Below are 12,470 nucleotides of genomic sequence, written 5' to 3' on the forward strand. Positions count from 1 at the left end.
ACCTCTCTTAAAGTCAACCCTCAGCCTCCGACGTTCCAGGGAAGACAACCCCAGCCTGTTCAGCCTCTCCCTGTCGCTCAAACCCACCAACCCTGGCAACATCCTTGTCAATCTTTCTGAACCCTTTCAAGTTTTGCAATATCCTTCCGATAGACTAGAAGTGCACATAATACAGAGGAACTTCGATTATCCAGAATTAGATGAACCAGTACGGTGGCTCAGTGGTTAGCGCTGCTACCTCACAGTACCAGGGACCCGGGTTTCATTCCTGCCTCAGGCGACAGACTGTGTGGAGTTTGCACATTCTCCCCGCGTCTGCGTGGGTTTCCTCCTAGTGCTCCGGTTCTGTCCCACAGTCCAAAGATGTGCAGGTCAGGGTGAATTGGCTATGCTAAGTTGCCCGACGTGTTAGGTACATTAGTCAGAGGGAAATGGGTCTGGGTGGGTTACTCTTCGGAGGGTCAGTGTGGACTGGTTGGGCCTGTTTCCACACTGTGAGGGATCTAATCGTCAAGCGACTGAAATACACCCTGCATGTGTCCTCTGGATAATCGAGGTTCCTGTGTATTCCAAAAGTGGCATAACCAACGTCCTGTCCAGACCCCAACCCCTATACTCAGTGCTCTGACCAAAAAAGTGATCTGCAGAATCTGCGGGACTTGCGAAATCCTGGGAGGTAAATCACGTGTTTCTCCTTCTCTTGCAGGTGGATCCAAGATTTCACTCTCTGTCCCATTGAGTCTCCAGTCAGGTCCTTCAGCTCAACTGGTCTCTCTCAGTATTTCTGACCCATGTGAGCCTCTACGCACCTCCCCTTCACTTGCTCACACTTGATTTCCCTTACAGCAGCATTCCCTTCAGTTCCTTTCTCCCTGACGTCTGTATCCAGCTTCTCCTTAAATGCCGTCTACCTCGACCTGCTACTGTGGGGGTCATTCCCGCTGCAGACAGAGGTCTCTCCTTTGTAACCTCTTCAAAAGATTTACCGCTGACTTCCCCCTTCAGTCTTTTCCATTTCTGGGTCTCCCCGCTGTTGCGAAACTTGGAATGGTTCAGAAAAGATTGACAAGGATGTTGCCAGGGTTGGAGGATCTGAGCTACAGGGAGAGGCTGAACAGGCTGGGGCTGTTTTCCCGGGAGCGTCGGAGGCTGAGGGATGACCTTATAGGGGTTTACAAAATTATGACCAGCATGGATAGGATAAATAGGCAAAGTCTTTTCCCTGGGGTTGGGGAATCCAGAACTAGAGGGCATAGGTTTAGGGTGAGAGGGGAAGATATAAAAGAGACCTACAGGGCAACGTTTTCATACAGAAGGTGGTGTGTGTATGGAATGAGCTGCCAGAGGATGTGGTGGAGGCTGGTACAATTGCAACATTTAAGAGGCATTTGGATGGGTATATGAATAGGAAGGGTTTGGAGGGATATGGGCCGGGTGCTGGCAGGTGGGACTAGTTTGGGTTGGGATATTTGGTCGGTATGGACGGGTTAGACCGAAGGGTCTGTTTCCGTGCTGTACATCTCTTGACAAAGCCTTGTCTGAGGGTGAAATGTTGTCATTCCCGTTGATGCGGGTGGTCCCCTGTCTGTTGTCCTTTTTGTTTCCTTTCTCGGAAAGGACGTCGCGGACATGGGCAGCGTTCCCGAGCCCCGCTCCGGAACGGGCTGTTCCGTCCTCTTCCAGCCCCCGGGGGGGTAAGGGGCAGCTTGAGTGCATTGGGAGTGTGGGCCGTTCACCGGGAAGGTGCCAATGGGACGGGAGAGCGGTACCGGTAATGGGGGCGAGGGGGAGATGCCTCAGACCGCCAGAAACACTGGGGCAGCTGCTCGCGTGCTCCTTTTGGATCTCACAGCACAGGGAGGCCTTTCATCTGATTACCTCCCCATCTCTGACTCTGTCTCTGGCTCTCTGTCTCTCTGTGTCTCTCTCTCTCTCTCTCTGTGTGTCTCTCTCTGCATCTGCCTCTGCGTCTGTCTGTCTCTCTGAGGTGACAGCGGATTCCAGCATATTGCTGCTTGCTGGGTAAACCTGTTTTTCCTCTGTTTTCCCCCTCTCTCTCCAGCTCAAACCCCTGAACTTCAGGCCGCCCCTGACCTTGTCACTATCAGTGAATAGGGAACAGCTTTTCTTCCTCCACCTTATCTGAACCTATCACAATCTTCCCCACTTTCACCAGTTGTATCTGTGTGTGACCCTCTCTTTCTGTGTCTCTTTCTCTCCTAAGCCCCCTCCCTCACCACATCCCATTTACCCACCCCCTCCTGTCATGCTCCCACTTTCAAACGGTCTCGTTGTGTTTTCACTGCCTCTTCCCCATCGTTTCCGTCAAGCACCTCATCTCACGCTTAGAACCCCTGCAGTGTAGGAGTAGGCCCTTCAGCCCATCCAACCCACACCTCACCCAGACCTCTGCCTGTAACCCTGCAATTCCCACCTAGCCTACACATCCCTGGGCACTATGGGTAATTTAGCATGGCCAATGCCCCCTAACCTGCACATCCCCAAACACTATGTAATTTAGCACGGCCAGTCCACCCAAACCTGCACATCCCTGGATAGTATAGGACAATTTAGCATGGCCAATCCACCCTCACCTACACAACCCTGGACACTATGGGTAATTTAGCCTGACCAATTCACCCAAACCTGCACATCCCTGGATACTATAGGACAATTTAGCCTGGCCAATCCTACACTAAGGGTGGATTGGCCATGCTAAATTACCCATAGTACCCAGGGATGTGTAGGTTAGGGTAGATTGGCCATGCTAAATTACCCAATCCTACATATCCCTGGGTACTGTTAGGATAAAATAGGTCAAGGGAGGGTGGAGCTATAGCTGCTGTTTGGGGAATCGAAACTGTAGCTGTAGCTGCTGCTTGGGAAATCGAAACTGTTGCTTACGTGGCCAGCTCAGCTGCCAACGCCCAAATGAGCTCAATAACAGGAAACGCCTAGCAAACGCGAAATGTCCTAATAAGGCAATGCTTAGTAGCTCCGCGAAGCTCTGCTTAGCAAAGAGTATATCAGGAGCAGATTTGGGAGGGGAAGGCAGAACGCGCCTTCTCCAGTGAATGCATGGTGATTCACTGTATCAGCTACGATTCTGCATTAAAGCCTGCTTGTGCCAAACAATTGAGCGTCTGTTGTCTCTCCTCCTAAAACGAACATGCATGGACAAATTCCGTCCTAACAGTACTATGGGTAATTTAGCATAGCCAATTCACCCTCACCTACACATCTTTGGATTGTGGGAGGAAGCCGGAGCACCCGGAGAAAACCCTCGCAGGCGCAGGCTGGAAATGTGCAAACTCCACACGGACAGTCGCCCCGAGGCTGAAATTGAACCCGGGTCCCTTGGCGCTGTGACCACTGAGCAACCCCTTATAATCCGCCTGCGTTAAATTCCTTTTGTCACCTGGAGGAATGTTACAGGGGGGAGCGGGGTTTAAGTCTTCTCTGAGCTGAGAGAGGACACAGGAGATGCTCCTCATCATGCTTTCATGTGTCACGTTGCATAATTCTTAGATTTTACATGTAAATGTCTAGTTGGGGTTAGAATTCTTGTAAATATAGACAAACGGAACCACTTGTTGAGACATTTCACCAAACCCCAAGTCGGCAATTGACATGCCCGCCCCTGAAAAGAGAACCTTTCGTGGGGTCAGAGTTGACATTGAGAATAGCGAAATGAACACTGTCCCTGTCGTGTTTGTATTTTTGCTGACAGAAGGGCAGTTTGCAGTCAGCAGGACGTGTGGGACTAGAGGCTGCGGGCCAGGTCTGCGCTCGGGAGCGTAAATCCCAACGGGAACCAGAGGCGTTGCTAACGTTTAAGCCAGCTGAGCTTAGCAAGAAAAGGCTGCGACCCTGTGCTTGAACTGATCAGCCGAAACTTGGGCGGAGCCAAGGAGATCTGAAGGCGAAGCTCACGGGAGGGTCTCCTTTCTCAAAAAAACAGAAAACATGAGGGATACCAGGAAGAATTCCGCTGAATTCCAGAGAGCTGTGGCATGCCGTTGATTTGGTACAATGAGCTTTTAATGTGAACTCTCATGAGGGAGTGCAAACGAACTCGAGTTGAAATGTAGCTCCGTACAGTGTTGTGTAACAGTCATAGCGTTGACCGTTGTTGAACGTTTTGATGCGGTCCAGTTTTTCTTTTGTTTTTTTAAAGATGAGATGATGTTTTGTGGTTTTTGGATGGGTTGGGTACAGAGTGGGAGGTAGGGTGGGCTGGGATCTTCCATGTTGATGGGATTTGACAGTGAATTTTGCTTCGTCAATTATTCAGACTGTGTGCCTGGAGAGAGGGAGGGTCTGACCCTTGGGAAGGGTGCTGGTGGGGCGTGGGCGGGAGGTGAACCTTTGCAATGTCCAATCAGAAGGCTAAGTGTTAAGATAACAAGAGCAGATATTTAGCAGTCGATAAGTGCAACATTTAAGCAGTTTATTCATATGCAGCTCAAAGGCTGTCCCCAAAGTTAAACTTAGTATGGCGCCTACCCACTCAATCCAGTTACCCACCCCATTTCAGGGTGGATATGTGAACTATCACTAATTTTGGTTCTCTAACGAATAAAACATTTAAACCTAGCTGTTCAGGAAAGCAAACAAGTTTAAAACTACAGCCATGCTGCAGTTAAACTCAATAGACTTACTCAGAGCAAAATACATGTTCCCTGAAAGTAGTTGAAAGTTAACATAGTTGTATTAGATGTCGGAATATCTGTTTAAATGGAGCCGTGAGCTTTCCCAATGTAGACAGGGCTCCTCGAAACGTGGCAGTGTCCCCCCCTGCAGCTGCAGAGCGAGACAGGAGAGTTTGTTTTTGTGAATGAGCAGTTGTAGCGCGAGGTGGCTGTTGCTTGGTGACGGTGAGGCTCCCCCGGCCCCGCCCATCCCCCCCGTGCAGACGTCACGCGGGGGTGAAGGCGGTTGGGAGGAGAAGTCGCTCGAGCGGGGAAGCGGCGGCCGTTAGGAAAATGGCGCCGTGCGGCCGGGGCAGACCCCCGTCACTGGTCACCGCCGCCTTCCTGGTGCAGCTGCTGTGTCACGGCCACACCGGCCGGCTGTACAGCAGGCAGGAGCCGGTGACCATTCTGGAGGCGGATGGGGTTAAGGGCCTGCTTGGGAACTGGTCGGCCGCCTGGGTGGTGGAGTTCTACTGGTCGTGGGGCGGCCCCTGTGTCAACTATGGGGCCACCTGGAAGGTACTGGGCCCGGGAGGTGAAAGGTGAGGCAGGTTGTGGGGGGGACGGAGGGGAAGGAATGTGGGGCCTGTCCTGTCATAGTCACATTTTACACTCACTTTCCATCTGCTTTTACTGGCGCTTGTGCTGTTTACCCCTCACTGTGTTTTAATCCTTGTGCTGTTTACCCTTTGCTGTTACTTGTGCAATTGCTGAGGGTAGTGTGTAAATACTAGTGAAGGATACTATGCACCAGCATGTATATGTTCCTCAGTTATTGAAGGGGCAGGACCTGTTGAGAATGGTTAGTAAAGCAGGTTGTGCACTAAGTCTTGTTAACATGGATATGTTCATTGGAAAAGTTGACTTTTTATTATTTAGAGTCGTAGAGATTTTCAGCACGGAAACAGATCCCCTCAGTCCAACCTGTCCACGCCAACCAGATATCCTACATTAATCTAGTTCCCATTGCCAGCACTATATCCCTCTACACCATTCCTATTCATATACCCATCCAGATACTTTTTAAAGGCTGTAATTATATCGGCCTCCACCACTTCCTCTGGCAGCTCATTCCATACACACACCACCCTCTGCATGGAAACATTGCCCTTCAGGTATCTTTTATATCTTTGTGGCCTCACCCCAAACCTATGTCCTCGAGTTGTGAAGGTCACCCCAACACAGAGGAAAAGACTTAAAAACATTGCTTTTCCATTTGTTTGGCTGCTCAATCAAATATCGAGCCACATAGGGGAAAAAATATCGCTCTGCCCTTTTTGATCTCCAATAGACATTTGGAAACTGAAAATCTGTCAATAACACCAGCATTGCTACAGAGCATATTGTGTACACTCCTCGGTGTCAACAAGCAAGGCACATGTTTGCCAGTGTCACCAAAACATTGGGCGTGTTCCTCGCTGTCAGCAGAAAAGGGCCGAAACCTACTTTTGATGGACAAAAAGGATCACTGGAGGACCGGAAGGAGACTTGTCCTCCTGCCATTCGGAGCTCCCCTATTGGTGAACGCGGAAGTTGGGCCATGAGGTTCTGAAGTTCCTGCCCCTCCTCTCTCTCAATGAAGATTGAGCTTCACTCAGACTGCAGCTTCCTTCCTCTGTCCAACATCTGTGAGTACAGCATTCTCTTTTCTCACCCCCTTTTCCATTTACGTTTCATTCTGGGGTTCAATCGTTGACTTGGAGCAACTGAAAGGAATGGGAGTGAATCCAGTGAGGGGACAGACTCTGGAAAAATTAGTCCAAGCCTTTGTCTCAATTGACAAAATAGACAGGCAGGAGACTGGAAGAATGCAGCAAGCCAGGCAGTATCAGGAGGTGGAAGAGTTGAGGTATCTGGTGGAACCCTTGTTCAGGATTGGGGGTGGGTATAGGGAGAGCTGTGGAACAAGGGTGTGCTGGGGGCAGGGTGATGAAGTGAGGATAGGTGGAGACAGGTAAAAGGTACAATAGACAATAGGGACAGGAGTCAGCTCTTCTGCCCTTTGAGCCAGCACCACCATTCATTATGATCGTGGCTGATCATCCTCAATCAGTATCCTGTTCCTGCATTATCCCCATAACCTGGTTGGTGAATGGGAGGAAGGAATCCAGTTGGCAGGGAAGAGTGGAAAGGGCTTGGAAGTGGGTTGGGGGATGGGATGGGAGATTATTTGAAATTGGAGAACTCAGTCTCGAGTCCTCCGGGCTGTGGACTGCTCAGACAAGATGAGGTTTTGTTCCTCCAATTTGTCAGAAGGGGAGTAGGAAGGGGCATTAAAATGGGTGGAGACTGGCAAGTCCGCTCAGCCTCTGTGGACCCGGCTGTGATGCTCGGCAAACCATTCCCCAAGTTTACGCTCGGTCTTCCTGACGTAGAGAAGACCATAACTGGCAAAGCACAGTGGGTCAAGCAGTAGGACAGTCGTAGTTTGAGGCACAAGCTCTTCATCAGGAATGATGCGTGGATGTTCAGAGGGGCATCAGCGTCCTGCTGTGCCAGTTGTCAGACAGGTGCAGCAGGCAATGAGCAAGGCAAGTGGCATATTAGCAAGAGGAATTAAGTTCAGAAGTGGGAATGTCTTCCAGCAGTTAGGAGGTCATAGAATATATTCAAGGCTGAGTTCACGTGATTTTTATGTGGATGCTTGTGGGGGAAGGCAAAAAAATGGTTGTAAGACCAGTATCCAGTTTTAAGACAGTTCCAGAGTCAGACAGCACAGAAACAGACCCTTCAGTACAACTAGTCAATGCTGACTATGTTCTCAAACTAAACCAGTCCCACCTGGCAGTGTTTTGGCCCATATCCCTCCAAACCTTTCCTATTCATGACGTTACTGTACCTGCATCCACCACATCCTCTAGACATTTAGTCCTCACGTGAACTACTCTGTGTAAAAAAAAATTGTGCCCTTCAAGTCTTTTTAAAATCCTTCTCCTGTCACCGTCAAAATTTGCTCCCTAATTTTGAAACCCCAACCCTAGGGGAAGGACACCCTTCGTTCACCTCATCTCTCCCCTCATGATTTTATAAACGTTGATAAGGTCACATCTCCACTTCCAATGCTCCAGTGAAAAAGTCCCAGCCCATCCACCTAGATGAAGGTAGAATCCTGTCCCTCAGGATTCCCTCCAACAATGTGCCCACCACTGATGTCAGGCACACTGATCTATAGTTCCCTGGCTTGTCCTTACCGCCCTTCTTAAACAGTGGCACCACGTTAGCCAACCTCCAGTCTTCTGGCACCTCACCTGACATGCACAGTATGCTCTATGGAGATGCTGTTTCTGATGGATTTAAAGTATCCAAATGCCACAATTTCTCCCCCACTCACTTGACATAACCGTGCAGGCTCCTCGCTATTTGATGTTCATGTTACTTAGAACCCTCATGATCATATCAATCTCAATGAGGTCACCCCTCAACCTCCTGTGCTCCAGTGAAGACAGTCTCAGCTTCTCCTTATAACTCAAACCCTCCAGTCCTGGCAACATCCTGGTAAATCTTTACTGAACCCTCTGTAATAGTATTCTTCCTATTACAGGGCCACCACAAGCCTTCTCAGTACTCTACAAGTGACTTCACCAACATCCTGTACACCTTCAACATGATGTCCCAACTCCTTTATTCAATGGTGTGAACAATTAAGGTAAGTGTGCTGAATGTTTAACATCAATCTACATTTGTCAATATATCATATCAGTTGCATGCCACTGGGACCTTTTGCTCTTAACTCTGCGTCTTATGATCCTGCTCCACAGCTACCCGATGAAGGAGCAGCGCATCGAAAGCTAGTGCTTCCAAATAAATCTGTTGGACTATAACCCACTGTTGTGATTTTTCAACCTTGTCCCACCTAGTCCAACAGCAGCACCTCCACCTCCTTTCTAATGAACACAGCCCATACCTCCCAGTGCTGCCAGTAAACTGCCGATGAAATGATGCAGTGCCTGCACGCCTGAAAAGTGTATAATTTCTAACGAAACCAGCTACTCATTCACTGCTCCATCTGATACACGACTTTGGAAACTTAGTGCAGGAGGCTGCAAGAAATGAGCAGCTTTAAAACAAAAACCGCTTGGAGCTTTCAATGAGAGCCTGAGCCCAGCAGTACGTTCTGGTTACCTTTATTGTGGCCCAACATTGTTACAGCTGCAGATGCCCCCAGCAAAAGGGCAGAGAAAGAGTAGCTGTGTTTTAGACAGCTCAACAACAGGGGGAGGTGCAAGGGGCAGGGCAAGGCCAACAGCAGGCCCCCGCACTACGCCTGCGTTGCCTTGCACAGTTTACAAAAATCCCTTCCCCTTCAGAGACTCCCCACAGTGTGGAAGCTGGCCACTCGACCCAAAGACTACACACCGATCCTCCAAAGGGTAACCCACCATGCAATTCCCCTACCCCTATTGCTCAACATTTACCCCTGACTAATGCACCTAACGTGCACATCCCTGGGCACTATGGGTATTTCAGTACTGTCAATCCACCTGAACCTGGACAACGCGTATATGCCAACCAGATATCCCAACCCAATCTAGTCCCACCTGCCAGCACGGGGCCCATATTTCCCCCAGTTGCCTTTTAAATGTTGCAATTGTATCAGCCTCCACCACTTCCTCTGGCAGCTCATTCCATACACGTACCACCCTCTAAATGAGAAGGTTGCCCCTTAGGTCTCTTTCATATCTTTCCCCTCTCACCCTAAACCTATGCCCTGTATTTCTGGACTCTCCCATCCCATAGAAAAGACTTTGTCTATCTATCCTATCCATGCCCCTCATGATTTTATAAACCTCTATAAGGTCACCCCTCAGCCTCTGACGCTCCAGGGAAAATAGCCCCAGCCTGTTCTGTCTCTCCCTATAGCTCAAATCCTCCAGTCTTGGCGACATCCTTGTAAATCTTTTTAGATTAGATTAGATTACTTAGTGTGGAAACAGGCCCTTCGGCCCAACAAGTCCACACCGACCTGCCGACGCGTATATCACCCAGACCCATACTCCGGGGGTTTGCAAGGACTGCCACAAACACTACGTAGGACAAACAGGAAGAAAGTTAGCCACCAGGATACACGAACACCAGCTAGCCACAAAAAGACACGACCTTCTATCCCTCGTAGCCCAACATACGGATGAAAGAAAACACCACTTTGACTGGGACAGCATCTATCCTGGGACAACATCTATCCTGGGACAGGCTAAGCAAAGACATGCCAGAGAATTCCTAGAGGCCTGGCACTCCAATCACAACACCATAAACAAACACATAGATCTAGATACCATCTATCAACCCCTCAGAAAATGAACAGGAAATGACATCACCACAAACCCCAGGAACCCTATCCAGGCCAAACATATAAATCGAAAGCAGGAGACAACAGCTTCGCTTCATTTGGAGGTCGCCACTGATGATGTTCCCAAGCCAGGTAATGAAACGTCTGGATATCAAACCTACACCCTAATCTTCAACCTGAGCTACAAACCTTGCAAAGTAGAATGTATTTGCAAACATCATGCTGCAAATACAAACCCACCCCCATGGATGATCTATCTCGTGTGTGCATGAGATAGAGAAACAGTCTATTTCCGTGCTGTTTATCTCTATTTGATAACCGTTGCTTTATTTCTGTTGGTGTAAATGTTGTTGTAATTCATAGCTGGATCTTCATAGGTGTAAGGGTGACAGAATTCCTCAAGTAGGGCACTGGAAGATTCCTGGGAGACCCCTATTTCTGGTTTACTTCCTCATGAACAAACATTAAGCACGTGTACCTATTTATTTACGATTTTGTTTCATTGTTCTTGTTTGATTCCCTGCTATGACTACACCTTGTATTAGGATAGTTGACAGGCTGGGAGATTGTGGCTTGGGTCTTGATTGAATATTTTATCGTTCCAGAAGTTATAAAAGGCGGGGTCAAAGCTTTAGCAGAAATCCAGCAGAGCTGAGAACAGACCGACATCTTAGTCTGTGGGAACAGGGAGATCAACAGAGGATAGAGAAATCAGGTCCTGAAACCAGACCACCCTGTGATCAGTGCTTTGATTACAGGCATCCTTCTACATCAGTCAATGCCAGTTGTCAGACAGGTGCAGCAAGGCAAGTGGTATATTAGCAGGCTGAACTGAGATTGGAAGTGGGGATGTCTTCCTGCAGTTAGGGAGTCATTGAATTTATTCAAGGCTGAGTTCATCTGATTTTTGAACAACAAAGTGTGGATTTTTATGTTGTGTGGATGAGGTGTATTTTTTTGTGGTTTATGTTTTGGATACAGGAAGAGTAGACATTTTTAAAGTGGAAGGCAAGAAAATGGTTTTAAGACCACGAAAGAACAGTTACAGTCAGACAGCACAGAAACAGATCCTTCAGTCCAACTATTCCATGCTGACTATGTTCTCAAACTAAACTAGTGCCACTTGCCAGTGTTTGGCCCATATACCTCCACACCTTCCCTATTCATGTACTTATCCACATGTCTTTTAAACGTTGCATCTGAACATGTATCCACCACTTCCTCTTTACATTCACTCAATACATGAAACACTCTGTTATAAACAAACTTTTCCCAATTCTGTCCATTCCATGGATTCATTCTCTTTCCTTTCAGTTGCTGCAAGTCATAAATTGAAGCCCAGAATGAAAAAAATGGAAAAGGAGTTGTGAAGAGAGTACCTTACTCACAGATGGTTGACACAGTAAGGAGGGTGGAGTCTGGAGCAAACCCGAAATGTCGATTTTCCTGCTCCTCGGACACTGCCTGACCTGCAGTACTTTGCCAGCACCACTCTAATCTTGACCCTGATCTCCAGCATCTGCAGTTCTAACTTTCTCCTGTAAGAAATCAGCAGTTTTAAACCAAAAACCTGTTGCAGTTTAAAGCTCTCATTGAGAGTATGAGCTCAGTGTGAAGATCAGGTAATCTTTATTGTGACCCAACTTTGTTACAGCTTCAGAATCTCCCAGCAGAAAGGTGTAGAAAAAGTAGCAATTTTTTAAAAACAGCTCAAGGTCAAAGTGCAACTCCTCACTTTCTTCATTATTGGTCACCACTGAGTTATCCCTTTGTAATTGGATCCTTGGTGTAGCCATAATCTGGAGGAAGTATTGCCTCACTCAGCAATTTCAACCTGTATCCAAGTAAGTTGGATGAGCAGCATAGAGTCAACCAGACTATTGTGGGTCTGGAGTCATGTGTAGGCCAGAGCGGGTAAAGGATGCAGCTGGGACGACTGCTCTAATAACTGCTCAAGTCTTCCCTAAAAAAGAACTGAGTGAATCAGAAGGGGGTTTTTTTCCACCTCCACCCCACCGACAATAGTTTCACCGTTAGATTCTGAACTCCAGATTTCTGACCAAATTCCAATTCCGCCATCTGTTGTGGGAATCGAACTCAGGAGCCACTGGAACTGGGTTGATAGTCCAGTTGGTAAAGGCACTCGGCCGTCCTTCTTTCAATCCTCCTGCAATGCCACGTGATCCCGCTGGTAGGTCAGCAAGGAGGCGGCCTGGGTAAAGGCCTTCCCGCACTCGGGGCAGCTTAAGGGCCTCTCCCCCATGTGGATCCACTGGTGGGTCTGGAGGTTGGAGGAATCGCTTAAGTCATTCCTGCAGTCAGGGCAGGGGAACGGCCTCTCCCCAGTGTGACTGCGCCAATGAGTCTCCAGGGCAGACGGGAAACAAGCCTTTCCCACAGTTGCCACACTTCCATGGTTTCTCCACGGGGCGGGATTCCTCGGGTTTCTCCATGGCCGAAGCTTCAGCCGCACAAACGCATGTGGAGCT

At 48.5% G+C, this 12,470-nt stretch overlaps 1 long non-coding RNA gene and 1 pseudogene across 2 annotated transcripts; both read left to right on the forward strand.

The window, feature by feature from the left end:
- Window positions 1–12,470, forward strand: part of LOC132810763 (zinc finger protein 850-like) — a 46,023-nt pseudogene that overhangs the window by 1,653 nt on the left and 31,900 nt on the right.
- Window positions 5,027–11,260, forward strand: LOC132810764 (uncharacterized). Of its 2 annotated transcripts, none has more exons than XR_009643070.1 (3): window positions 5,027–5,236; window positions 8,236–8,340; window positions 8,453–11,260. It is a non-coding gene; the product is annotated as an uncharacterized LOC132810764 (long non-coding RNA). The 2 variants fall into 2 exon arrangements; XR_009643069.1 differs by lacking the exon at window positions 5,027–5,236 and adding an exon at window positions 5,537–6,322.

This window comes from Hemiscyllium ocellatum, unplaced genomic scaffold, assembly GCF_020745735.1.
Source record: "Hemiscyllium ocellatum isolate sHemOce1 unplaced genomic scaffold, sHemOce1.pat.X.cur. scaffold_1911_pat_ctg1, whole genome shotgun sequence".
Taxonomy (NCBI): Eukaryota; Metazoa; Chordata; class Chondrichthyes; order Orectolobiformes; family Hemiscylliidae; genus Hemiscyllium; species Hemiscyllium ocellatum.